Below are 12,371 nucleotides of genomic sequence, written 5' to 3' on the forward strand. Positions count from 1 at the left end.
ATAACCAAATAAGCCAAATTCCTTCTGGGATCTCAGGTGTGGCACAGTGGAGATGACTGGAACATGATGGCACTTTGATCCTGGCCAGGTGTGGGGAGGATTACTCTACAATCATGGAATGGTTTGGGTTGGAAAGGACCTTTTAAAGGTCATCTAGTCCAACCCCCTGCCATGGGGGACTGGACCAGGACCAGTGGGTGAGGGCAGGAGCATCTGGAGATGGAGTCCCTCGTGAAGGAGGTCCTACCAGTGGTGTATCCCCAAAAGAAACACTCTGAGCATCCCCCAAACCTTCCTTGGCCCCACGCAGAGGGGTTTGTGTGGGATGCTGAACTGTCCCTGGTGGAGGTGCCATCACCCCCTGCTCACATCCTGCCAGGCGGGTGCTCCCCAGGCTTCCCCGGACCCGCCTGCTCCATCTGCTGGACCTGCACCAGGAGGAAGGATTGGAGCCAAAAGGAGGAGAAAAACAACTGTCAGGGAGGATAAATCAAGACGCCAGAAGGTCTGACAGGGCCCTCAGCCTGAGCTCACCCTCGGCCTGGAGCTGGACAGGGCTGATGGATGTGCAGCCACAGGGCTTGGGGCCAGGTAGGGTTGAGCTGCACATGGAGCCACTGGCCTTACTCCCATTCTCCCCTGATGTTCCTTTTTATCTTCCTTAATCCCTCTGGGAGCACTGTGGGTGGGTGGCTCTGCTCAGCACGCCAAGTCCCTTCAGAGTCAACAATAGGTCATGTGCAGGGACCTGAAGTCACACCCCCCTGCAATGGCATCTCTCCCTTCAGAGTCTAAAATAAAAGTGATAGTTATTTATGTTCTGATCTGGCTTGTTTTAATGGAGGAGGAAAAGCTTCACTACCTTCCTCCTCATTTATTACAGGCATTAAGTTAAACATAGTTTCCTCTTAAACTCGACCTAATCCAATTAATATTAATATTGCCCTGAGCCAGGCTGATCTCATTAGTGTTGATATTTAATATATTTTCTGCAATTTGTGCTGAAAATGAGCTTCTTGCTTTTCATCGAGTCCGGAAAGAAGAAACAGCATTTTCTTCCAGTTCAAGAACCCATTTGGAATGGGAATAAGAAATGGCCTGGGGTGGTAAGTGCTGGCTGTAGTGGCTCCTCTCTGTCCCAGTGCTCCAGGAGCTGGGAGGGATTGGCTGCCCAGGCAGGATGGAAGGGTGTTCTTGGAAAGGTAACACAGGCCTGGGCAAGCTGGGGTTGGGGGGGGGGCACAACACCCCCAGGTCTCCCCTGGCTCCACACATGGACACAGTTGGTGTCCATGAGGACAGTTCTGATGGGATGAAGTGGGGGCAGCTCACAGCAAAGTGTTCCCCAGCTCCCTGATCCCTGGGAAATACAGCTCTGTGCAGTTTTATTTCATTAGTCATCGAATAGAATCATAGAAACATGGAATAGTTTAGGCTGGAAAAGCCCTCTCAGACCAATCCAACAATCCCCCAGCACTGCCAAGGCCACCACTGATCTATGTCCCCAGGTGCCACATCCACATGGCTTTTAAATCCCTCTAGGGATGGGAACTCCAACACCTCCCTGGGCAGCCCCTTCCAGTGCCTGACCATCCTTGCCATGAGGAAATTCCTCCTGATGTCCAACCTGAACCTCCCCTGGCACAGCCTGAGGCTGTTTCCTCTCATGCTGTCCCTTGTTCCCTGGGAGCAGAGCCTGACCCTTATCTGGCTCCACCCTCCAATCAGGCTCACTCTTCCCATGCAGAGAGCCAGAAGATTCCCCCTGAGCCTCCTTTTCTCCAGACTGAGCCCCCCGAGCTCCCTCAGCCAAGGAACCTCTACAAGGGTGGTGATAAAGTACCTCCTCCTCCTTGTGGTATTCCCAGACATCAAGGAACACGGCAGGAGAAGCCTACTGGAGAGACTGATGAGGAAAACCAACGTGTCCCTCCCCCAGATCCAGACAGGATGGCTCAATAACAACCCCAAATCCATGGGATTTAGCTTTGTTAGTGTCAGCTGGTTGCAGAACTGCGGGGTCCACACGAGTTCCTGCACAGAGGTCATGCAGAAGTAAATAAAATAAATCCAGGATTTCTTCAGGCAGCTGTCATGGGGATCACAAATGGCTCAGCAGGAGCTATAAAAGGAGTTTCACCCTTGATTGCTGCCACAGAGCCACAGTCCACACATCAAACTGGACTTAAGAGGGATAAACCCACTGAACTCTGACACCCCAGCTCGGCAGGGCAGGAGGAATCACTCCCTGGTTATATGGATGAGCAGCTGCCAGAAGTCAGGAAAAGATGTCTTAGAGCAGAATCTAAAATTAGAGATTATGTTCTGGTCAGGGAAAGGTGTTCAGAGCATAATCACACCAGATTTTGGTTGTAGAAATAGCAGCAAGGGAAACAAGATCCATGTTATCCAGAACATAATTCCGTTTTTGTTTTGGACCCAGCAGCAAATAATTTGGACCCAATGGTTTGGGTTGGAAGGGACCTTAAAGCTCATCTTGATCTCTAAGATCACAAGGAGCTTTAAGGTTCTTTCCAAGTCAAAGCATTCTATGATTTTATAAATAACCTCATATCCTGTCCAGAGCCTGTAGAGATGATGCAGTGAAACTACACTGTTACCAGCCCCCAGCGCTCAATGTAAGGTATATTCCTCCTCCCACATCACAAAATTAATCTTTTCTGGATATGACTTCATGGTTTTAGGCCAGACCCCTCTGACCCCTGTGGGTACCCACCACATCCTGGCTGGTGCCCAGGGACAGCACAGTTTGATCTCTGGAAGCAGCTTTATCAGCAGTGGCAGCTCTTGCAGGAGCACCAGCAGCTCTTACCTCATCCCTGCCCTGCACCCCAACTCAGCTCTGCAAACCTTCACAGGGCAGAATTCCTTCCCAACATCCCATCTAACCCTGCCCTCTGGCAGTGGGAAGCCAATCCCCCTCATTCTGTCCCACCAGGCCTTTGTCCATAGTCCTCTCCAGCTCTCTTGGAGCCCTTTAGGCACTGCAAGAGGCTCTAAGGTCTCCCTGGAGCCTTCTCTTCTCCAGCTGAACATCCCCAGCTCTCCCAGCCTGTCTCCAGAGCAGAGGGATTCCAGCCTTTGGAGCATCTCCATGGCCTCCTCTGGACTCCCTCCAGCAGCTCCACATCCTTCGGATGTTGGACCCCAGGGCTGGAGGCAGCTCTGCAGGTGGGGTCTCACCTGAGGGGGCAGAAGGGCAGAATCCCCCCTCCTCTGCTGCCCACACTGTGGGATCAGCACAGCACTCACGGGTTTCTGGGCTGTGTCATGTCCAGTCTGTCACCCACCAACACCCCCAGGGCTGCTCTCAACCTGTTCATCCCCAGCCTGGATTGATCCCAGGGGTTGCCCCACCCAGGTGTAGCACCTGCACTTGGTCTGGTTAAAACTCACTCCTGGAGATTGTCCAGATCCCTCTGGATGGCCTCCAGGTGTTAAAACAGTTGTGGCAGCGGTGGGATTCGAACCCACGCCCCCGCAGAGACTGGAGCCTTAATCCAGCGCCTTAGACCGCTCGGCCACGCTACCCCAAGGAATGGGGCACCAGGAGCGGCACTGGAACCTGGGATCCAGGGAAACGTTGACCTGGGCACAGTGCCTTGGACCACTGGACTGTCCTGACTGTCCTCACCTCATGCAAATCCTGTTTTATTCTCATTTTCTTCATGAAAGCCCAGAGGAGAACCAAGCCCTGCCTGCAGCACACACACACCCTCTCCTGCCCTTCCCACTGTTGAATGTACCTGTTCTGACATGTCTTCTCCTCTCATTCCCTTCCCATGGCAGCCTCGATTAAATCCACAGGGAGTCTCTGCACTCCAGCAGGGAGAACACCAGATCCACCAGATCTTTCCATACCAACTCCACACCCATCCCTGTGATGCTTTTCTCGATGACCGAGGGCAACCTCACCATCCTGTTGGGAATTAAGACCCAGGACCCAATTTTACTGTCTGATTTGTCCCTTTGCCCCCTGTCCCTGTGCCCCCAGTGACTCAGAGAAATGCTCAGAGCAGGAGGTCAAGGGGATGAGGTCATGGATCTCCTGTTCAAGGTGACAAGCAAAGTGGCCAAGCTCCCTCTGCCTGCAGTGAGTGTGCAGCCAACCGCAGCTCCTGCCCACTTTGGTCTCAGGGAAGATGCCAAAATATGCAGGAAACCTCCTGACAAGCTTTGGGAGTCAGACACAGGGAAGCAGTGGAAGTTCTGGAGTTACATAAATATTTTTCTTCCACAGCTAAACACAAGCACTTTCTCCTTCCTCAGCACGGCGGTAAAAGCACATTTAAATAAACAGGGTTTCAAAGGGATGTTTGGATTTGACATGTTTTGCACCTTTTTCATTCATTGGAATAGATTCTGGCTGTAAGAACTACAGTGAGACCCCCCAGCTCCCTGAGCTACATCTGGAAACATGACATGTGCTTCCAAATCCTTCCATTCTGAGTCACTTTGTGATTCAAACCATAAAAATAACCATTGATAAAAAAGCAAGAAGACTAATTTCTTTCTCCATGGCTTTTTGGTCCACATTGCTCAAATCCTAGGAGTCCCTAGACCCAAATCCTAGAACAGATCCCAAGGATCCCACACACCGCCCACTGCAGCATCTCCTGCCATGGGCAAAGAGCCTTGACATTAACAGAGGTGATTGAATTACAGAGAATAAATTGGTTATTTGAGGAAATAGACTGTTTTTTCAGTAAGGGGACATTCACAAGCCACCACAGATTTCTGAAAGTCTATTTATTTTTGCAGCAGCTGCCAAATAATTTGCAAACAAATTTCAGCCCATGTAGGTTTTGCAGCTCCATTTGGTTCAGGTGGGATCGTGTGAATCCAGTGGCACTTGGAGCTGCTCTAGTCAAATCTAATATTAATCCAGCCTAGGAGAGCTGGAAAAGAACAGGATTTAAGGCATTTTGTACCTTGTTGCATGGCAGGGGGCAGGAAAGGGCTGGAGTTGGGAAACCTCCACAATAAATATGCTGCAGGGTTGAGGAGGTTTGGAATTAAAACCTAAATCATTTTAATAAATCCAATGAGATTATTTCAATTAAAAAGAAGTGATTATAACAGCCCTTATTTTCTTATTAGGGCATTTAAGCAGCCCCTATTAAAAGATTAGAAAATATTGAGCCTTTGTAGGGCTTCCCAAACACACTGTTTGGAGTATATCTGGTTAAAATGATTTCTGTTTAAATACCTCTGTCTAAAAATTACATTAATAGTATTGGATATCCGTGCCCAAATTTGGGACCACAGGTTTTAAAAGCCCTGAGACCTCCTCCAGGGGACCCCCACCTGTGTTTGTAGAAAAAAAAAACCCACCTAGGTTTGTAGAAAATGTTGTCATTCCCCTGAAGCACAAAGAAGAAAAATCCCTTCAATATTCCTTGATCTGCTCACACTTGTCATCTCCAGCAGCCAAGCCCAAGCCCAAGAGCAAATAACCACTGTTTCCATAGATTAGCAGATGAATCATTCCTGTTATTTTTAGCAGGTCATTAAGGGCTGGCAGCAAAATTTGCAAACTGACTCGTGGGGCTTTTGGTTGGTGTTAGCATAACCTCTTAGAGAAAACATAAACTGGGATTCAGAACAAAGGAAATGGGAGGACTGGGAGTCATATCTCAAAGTTGGAAAGCAGCAGTGAGGGGTGAAGATAAGTCGGGTTCGTATGAGCCTGTGCCTCACTCTCAGTGCTCTCGCTCAAAGGGGGCGGAGCTGGGCAAGTACAAATGAGAGGTTTTATGTAAAAGATGATGGGATAAGGATTTCTCCCCATCTCATGAATATTTATACACCCTGGGTAGGGATGCTGTGGGTACTGGGAAAAGCTGGGTCCCCATAGGCATTGGGATTGGATCAAGAGGAAGTTTTCTGGCTGGTTTGTGAGCAGGGAAGTTCCTTTGGGGTTCAGAGGAGCATCAGGGCACCTCAGAGGAATCACAGAATCCCAGACTGCTTTGGGTTTGAATGGACCTTAAAGACCATCTCACTCCCAGGTTGTTCCAAGTCCCATCCAATCTGGCCTTGAACACTTCAGGGATGGGGCAGCCACAGCTTCTCTGGGCAACCTGTGCCAGGGCCTCACCACCCTCACAGGGAAGGATTTCTTCCTAACCTCTAGTCTAAATCTCCCCTTTTTCAGTTCAAAACCATTTCCAAGTAAAAGTCTCTCTCCTGGCACCGGAGCTGGTTTGCAGTAGGCTCTGTAGCACCTGGGGGCTGAAGAGCTTTTCACCCATCAGCCAAGCAAAGCTTCCCAAAATGTGTGTTTAATAAAGAAATAATAAAAAACATATTCAATAAAAAACATATGAACATAACAAAATATTAAATATTCATCTTTTAACAGCTAGTTCTCTTTTTAACAGCCTCAGTCTGAGCCAGGGCTGCACATACCTTCCCAAATGTGGAGGGACTGTTTGCAAACAGGATCCCAAACAAGGCTCTCCCATCAGCCACCAGCTTTCCTACATTTCCCTGAAAAACGTGCTTAATCCAGAGCATCAACGGTGTGTTTGCCAGGCTGGGCTTTGCCAGCTGCAGAGAGATGTGCAGAGGCATCACCTCCAGCAAAGCCTCTTCCATCTCATGGAGCCTTATGGATGCACTCCATGAGTACCTACAGAAATTCCACATGGAATCCATGAGCCAAGGGGGGATGCTTGGGATTCTGTTTGCAGAAAGTCCCTCCACATTTAGGAAGACTTTTGCACTTCTCCTTGTTAGCAGTTTAATGTTGGAGAGGCCCTTGCTGTTGCTGTCCTGAGCCATCACTGGGCAGCACAGCCCATCCGCCCTCCATCCTCCACCATCCACCATGCATCCTCTATCCTCCCTCATCCAGCATCCATCATCCCTCATCCAGCATCCATCAGCATTCAGAGCCACCTGCTCCTGCAGACCCAGGATGAGCAGAACACAATCAAGGAGAGGTGTCTCTGCTTGGGTCAGGGTTACCCCTGCACCCTGTGTCACCCCACAGGGCCACCCCACTGCTGGCCTGGCCACCACTGGGACCAGGAAGGTGGCCCCAGGGTCAGGAGTCCCTTAAGCAGGAGCTGCTATTGCTGGATGGAAATACCACCAGGAAAACTAGAGCAGGCACAGGGCATCTGCAGAGGCTGCACCCCAGGAATTCACCTTTCAGGGAAAGAACAGCTGAGGGATCACAGGGATCATGAAACCCTTTCACCCCCTGCCTGGCTGCCCGCCCTGCCCTTTCAGCAGCTCCAAAACGCTGCTGCCAAAGGACCCTCACTTCCACACAGGCTCAGCTGCTGCTGGAGCCCTGGAAGGACTAAATCTTGGCTCTAGCCTCATCAGCTCCCACGGTGATTGTCAAATTAAGGGGCTCTGGTTGAAGCCTCAAAGGCAGAAAGGCTCTGCAGTGGTGAGGGAAAGGAGAGCACAGAGTGTGCAGGAGCTGGGGCTGGAGCAAATGGATTTGTCTTTTCTGAAGGGGAAAATTTGGTGTCAGAAAGGAATAAGGAGGTAAAAAGTGATGTACCTGAATAGCTGAGAGTGGAGAGCTGATGCCTCGTTATCTGCCACTGAATAGGAACCCCATTTCCTTTATTCCCAGGATAATAGGCTCATTTCTCACCAGGTAATGAACTGAAGGTTCCTGTCCACTTACAGCAGTGCAGAGAATTGTTGGGATCAGCTCTTGTCCCCCACAAGTCCCCTCTGAGCTCATTATGGGGCTCCCAGCACAGGCACATCCATAGAACAGAGAGAATGGTTCTGCTCCCAGCAGCCAGGAAACATTCCCTGCCATAGGATCACGGAATCACAAAATCCCAGAATCACTGAGGTTGGAAAAGCCCTCCCAGACCATCAAGTCCAGCCTGTGCCCGATCCCCACCGTGTCACCAAGCCCAGAGCACTGAGTGCCACATCCAGTCATTCCTTGGGCACCTCCAGGGGTGGGGACTCCACCACCGACGTGGGCAGCCCCTTCCAGTGCCAGACCACCCTTGCCATGAGGAAATTCCTCCAGATGTCCAACCTGAACCTCCCCTGGCACAGACTGAGATTAGATTATTAGACTCAAACTGGACAAACACCCACTTCAGCTGGGATGGCAGCAGATGTCCCTGTCCTGACCCTGTGGATGGGGACGGGTGACATGCACAGCAACAGCCACCTGTGCTGAAAGTCCTGCAGGGCTTTTGTTTGGATTTTTCTTTGAAGAATGGATTTAATACAGAGTAAATTGAGTTTAACCTTTACTGCAAATGGAGGCATTTGTTTCTTGCAGTCTCAGGGGAGTTTTCATTAATTATTCTGGGCCTGATGGCCAAGTTGGAAAGAAATTTGTTTCCAAGGAAAAAGAAGCAAACCAAAGAGACACTGCAGGGGTGTTTCATGTACAATAGAAAAAAGTAACTTGCTTCAGGATTAGGGATCAACAATGAGTTTTGCCACCTGAAAGGGGTCTCTGAAAATTTTAGGTCACTTGGAAAGCTCCTGCAGAGACCTGAGGTGGGACCAAGCTCAGACGGGGATGGGCTGTTCCTGCACGGACCAGACTCAATTCACTTCTGCTCATGGTCCTTCCAGTCTCCAAAACCCACCAAGATGCAGAAACCTTCCTCCTGCCAGATGTCCTGGAGCTCCCCTCCAGCCCAGCCCAGAGCCTGCAGAAGAAAAGCCCCTTTTCCAGATTTCTCTTTTCTCCCAAGCAGTGCTGAGGTCAAAATGAGTCCCACCGAGTGCTCCATGTTCACCTTCTGGTTTGCTCCATCAAGGATTGGAGGTGTGAGGGCAGGGCTCTAGTGGCACTAGTATGATGGGAAACACAAGGACTTCTACCAGAGACGTGCCTGGAGCTCCTGGGAAGAGTTTCAGGAGGAGCTGCTGGACGTAGGCAGCAGTTCTGGGAACAGATCTGTGGCTGTTGGCAAAGGCATCACTTCAGTGAAAGCTTCTGTGAGTTACTGTCAGTGTCAAAGCCCTCATGAAAGATTTGGTGTTGGGAACCAAAGTGATTCCAAAATAAGTCTTTGGAAAAGGAAACAGCAATGACAAAAGCCCACTTAGTAAGGAGGACACAGCATAGTGCTCTGAGTTCAGACATTCCTGTGAGAAAGGCGGGGAGGGAAGAGGAGAAGCTGTGGCTGCCCTATTCCTGGAAGTGTCCAAGGCCAGGCTGGACAGGGCTTGGAGCAACCTGGTCTAGTGGAAGGTGTCCCTGTCCATGGCAGGGTGTGGAACTGGATGGGTTTTGAGGTTCCCTGTTATTACTGTTATTCCAGGGAAGTGGTGAAGGACAGAGGGTGTTACCACCAACCAAAGCCACCGCAGACCTCGGGCTGCAGGCAGGACACATCCCTGTGGGAAACACAAAATTAGGCCCAGGAGACCACATCCTATCTGAAAAGCAACAAGATCAAATCAAGTTCAATGAATAGGGAATTTTTTCTTATTTATGTTATCTGATTATTTTTGCTTTTACTTTTACTTGTTCTCTGCCTTTGCTTCTTTCCCTGTTTATTCTCTTTTCTGCTTTGGCCACAAGCAGAAGCATCTTAATCTGATATCCTGGGGTGCTTCTCTCTTCAGACAAATATTTGTTGTGATATCTCTTGTTCCTAAATTTTAAACCCAAACTTCCCATCTCCTCATCCAAAATGCCACAGAAACAAGTTGAGAACTGGCTGCTTGGATGGAATCCCTCCCCAAAAGCAGCAGCACCAATTTAACACTGATCCTGGGAACAGAAAATGCGACTTGGGGCTGGAACTGCTCTGTTTCTGCTCTTCCCCATGTGTCCAAGTGAGAGAATTCCTTTTACGTTCATCTGTCCTCATGAAAGCCTCAAAGAGGAGAAAAGATAAATGATTAACATAATCTAAATATAATTTCTCCATTCTTATAGCCTGTGTGACACACTCTCTTGGGAAATATTCCCAACTGAAATGGAATTCTGCTCCGTTCCTGCAGATCTCACACTGCTCTTCTGAAACACATGAAGCCTTTTAAAGTCATTAATTACAGTGTCAATAATTGTGCCATGGTGAGAACTCAACAGCATCTTGGAAACACAGGCAGACATGGAAATACTGGAAAAAAACCACCTTAACTGTTAAACTTTCCTACCCAAATTCTGCAGCTGGTCTGGATGAAGGTCTATTAGGGTGAGAGGTGTGCATAGATATTGCCTGGCCCTGCTCTGGTGGCAGATGTTGACCTACAAATTGGTTGAAGACTCAGGCTTTGGGTCCAATAAAGTAGGAATATGAGAAAAGAGGTGAAAAATGTGGTTTGCAAGAGGGGGAAAATAAATTCTCAGTCATGCTTAAAGAGCTAGGAATGACGGCTGAAAACCTGGGGAGGAAACCATTTCCAAACCCCCACCCTGCTCTGACATTCCAGGGCCCAGCTGGTGGGATGGGGATTCCCTGCAGTGACCTGGGGGTGTGCAAAGACCAAGGTGCCCTCACCTCCGTGAGTGCCAGGGGAGGGAAGCTCTGTGGGCCCAGAGCTGGGTTTGGCCGTGGTGAAGTCACATCTGTCACCCTGGCAGAGCTCAGGGAGTGTTTGAACAGCACTCTCAGGGACAGAGTGGGATTGTTGGGGTGTGCTGTGCAGGGCCAGGAGCTGGACTGGATGATACCTGAGGGTCCCTTCCACGATTCTATGAGATTGGCAGAGTGAGAGCTGCATCTCCAACTCCATTTCCCAACATCCGGCTCTTCAGCAAGACATGAGAGAGTCACTATTTTTCTGAAGGGAGATGATAAAAGGGAGGAATAAAAATTGCATTTGTAAGTCAGCTCCTGCACACAACAGAGATAAAAGAATTACAAAGCACTTACGAAGCTCAAGCTCATTTTGGTGATTCATGGAGACGTGAGTGCCGGGCTTGGGAAGCTGTGCTGGTACCAAAGGGTATCTGCTGGCTGGAGTTAATGCCTTTGAGCCCACTAAATCCATAAATATGCGGGATATGAGCTGTCATTCCCAGCTCGTGCTCGGACACAGATCTTGCAGCAGCAGGATGAGTTGGAGCATCTTCATGATGTGTCCATCAAGGGGCAGCAGGAAAGCTGCCAAAGTGTGTGGCTGGCTCCAGGAACAGGAGTTTTGTGTGGGATCACCCAACATTTTCTGGGTAGACAAGTTTATCCACTGCTGACAAAGAGTGGACCTCAATTACAGCAACTTTCCTGTAAGTGAATGTTGAAGTTTCTAAGAACTCTTCTGACTAATGTGGTTCAGCTCTTGGCTGGAAAACACAGAGCACTTCATCAAATGGCTGTGACTGCGAGAAATGCCAAAAAAAGCTCAAATCCAGGGAATCTGAGGCTGGGAGTGCAAGCTGACCCCAGCACTGCTGCCACTCGCTGGGGCTGGGAGCCAGCTCTGCTTCTGGTTTAACTGGTCTTATCTCCAGGCTTAGTGCTGCTCTACTATTTTCCAGGAAAAAATGTATCTTTAGCCAATACAAGGGATCTCAGTCTCAACATAAAAAAGAAATTCCCCTGCAAGTCCAATGAATCTGAATTCACAGCTGCAACATCAACCAGAGGATGAAATGTGCCTTTTAGCTTCACAAAGATGGAATATGGGAAATACAACCCAAATCTGGGGTCAGAGGGAATGGATTCAGGAAAGTCATGAACAGAGATATATACAGAGATCCCAATGGATTATCTCCTGCTCACATGTATAGAATCCTAGTCTCCTGAGTTGGAAGGGACCCACAAGGATCATCAAGTCCAACTCCTGGCCCTGCACAGGACACCCCAAAATCCTGCCCTGTCCCTTAGAGTGTTGTCCCAATGCTCCTTGAGCTCTGCCAGGTTGGGGCCATGATATAAAATGTGAATAATCAGTGTATGATCAGCTGAGTGCATCTCCTACCACTGCAACCTCCCCATGAAGGGACCAGTTCCTGGCAGGTCCAACCACAGAGGCAGCTTCAGGTCAATATTCTGTGTGTCAAGAAAATCATGGGACAATTCATTGAGAATTTCACCTCTGGCAGTTTTATCTTTCCCCAAACAAATGGGATAAGGGAAATTCCCGTCAGCAGCAGGACAAGCAAACACACAAGCTTTTCATTTCATGGGAGATGAGAGACTCTCCTGACAGAAACCAGACACTGCTGCCCTTCAGGAGCAGCCAAAGACCAACCAGTAGGTTCACAGCACTGGGTAGAGGCTGCACTTCCCAGAAAAACACATGGATCTGAGGGACTTCCTGTGGATGGGCTTTATGAGGTGCTGACCTGGTATAACCAGTAACCCACCCTTCGGAGGGGCAAGGGAAAAATGGGGAATGGCTTCCCACTGCCAGAGGACAGAGTTAGATGGAATATTGGGAAGGAA

At 49.2% G+C, this 12,371-nt stretch overlaps 1 non-coding gene across 1 annotated transcript; it reads right to left on the reverse strand.

The window, feature by feature from the left end:
* Window positions 1–3,470: 3,470 nt before the first annotated feature.
* Window positions 3,471–3,552, reverse strand: TRNAL-AAG. Its single transcript has one exon. It is a non-coding gene; the product is annotated as a tRNA-Leu (tRNA).
* Between the last annotated feature and the right edge of the window lie 8,819 nt (window positions 3,553–12,371).

The sequence above is a fragment of the Corapipo altera genome, unplaced genomic scaffold (genome assembly GCF_003945725.1).
Source record: "Corapipo altera isolate COAL_440 unplaced genomic scaffold, ASM394572v1 57, whole genome shotgun sequence".
Taxonomy (NCBI): domain Eukaryota; kingdom Metazoa; phylum Chordata; class Aves; order Passeriformes; family Pipridae; genus Corapipo; species Corapipo altera.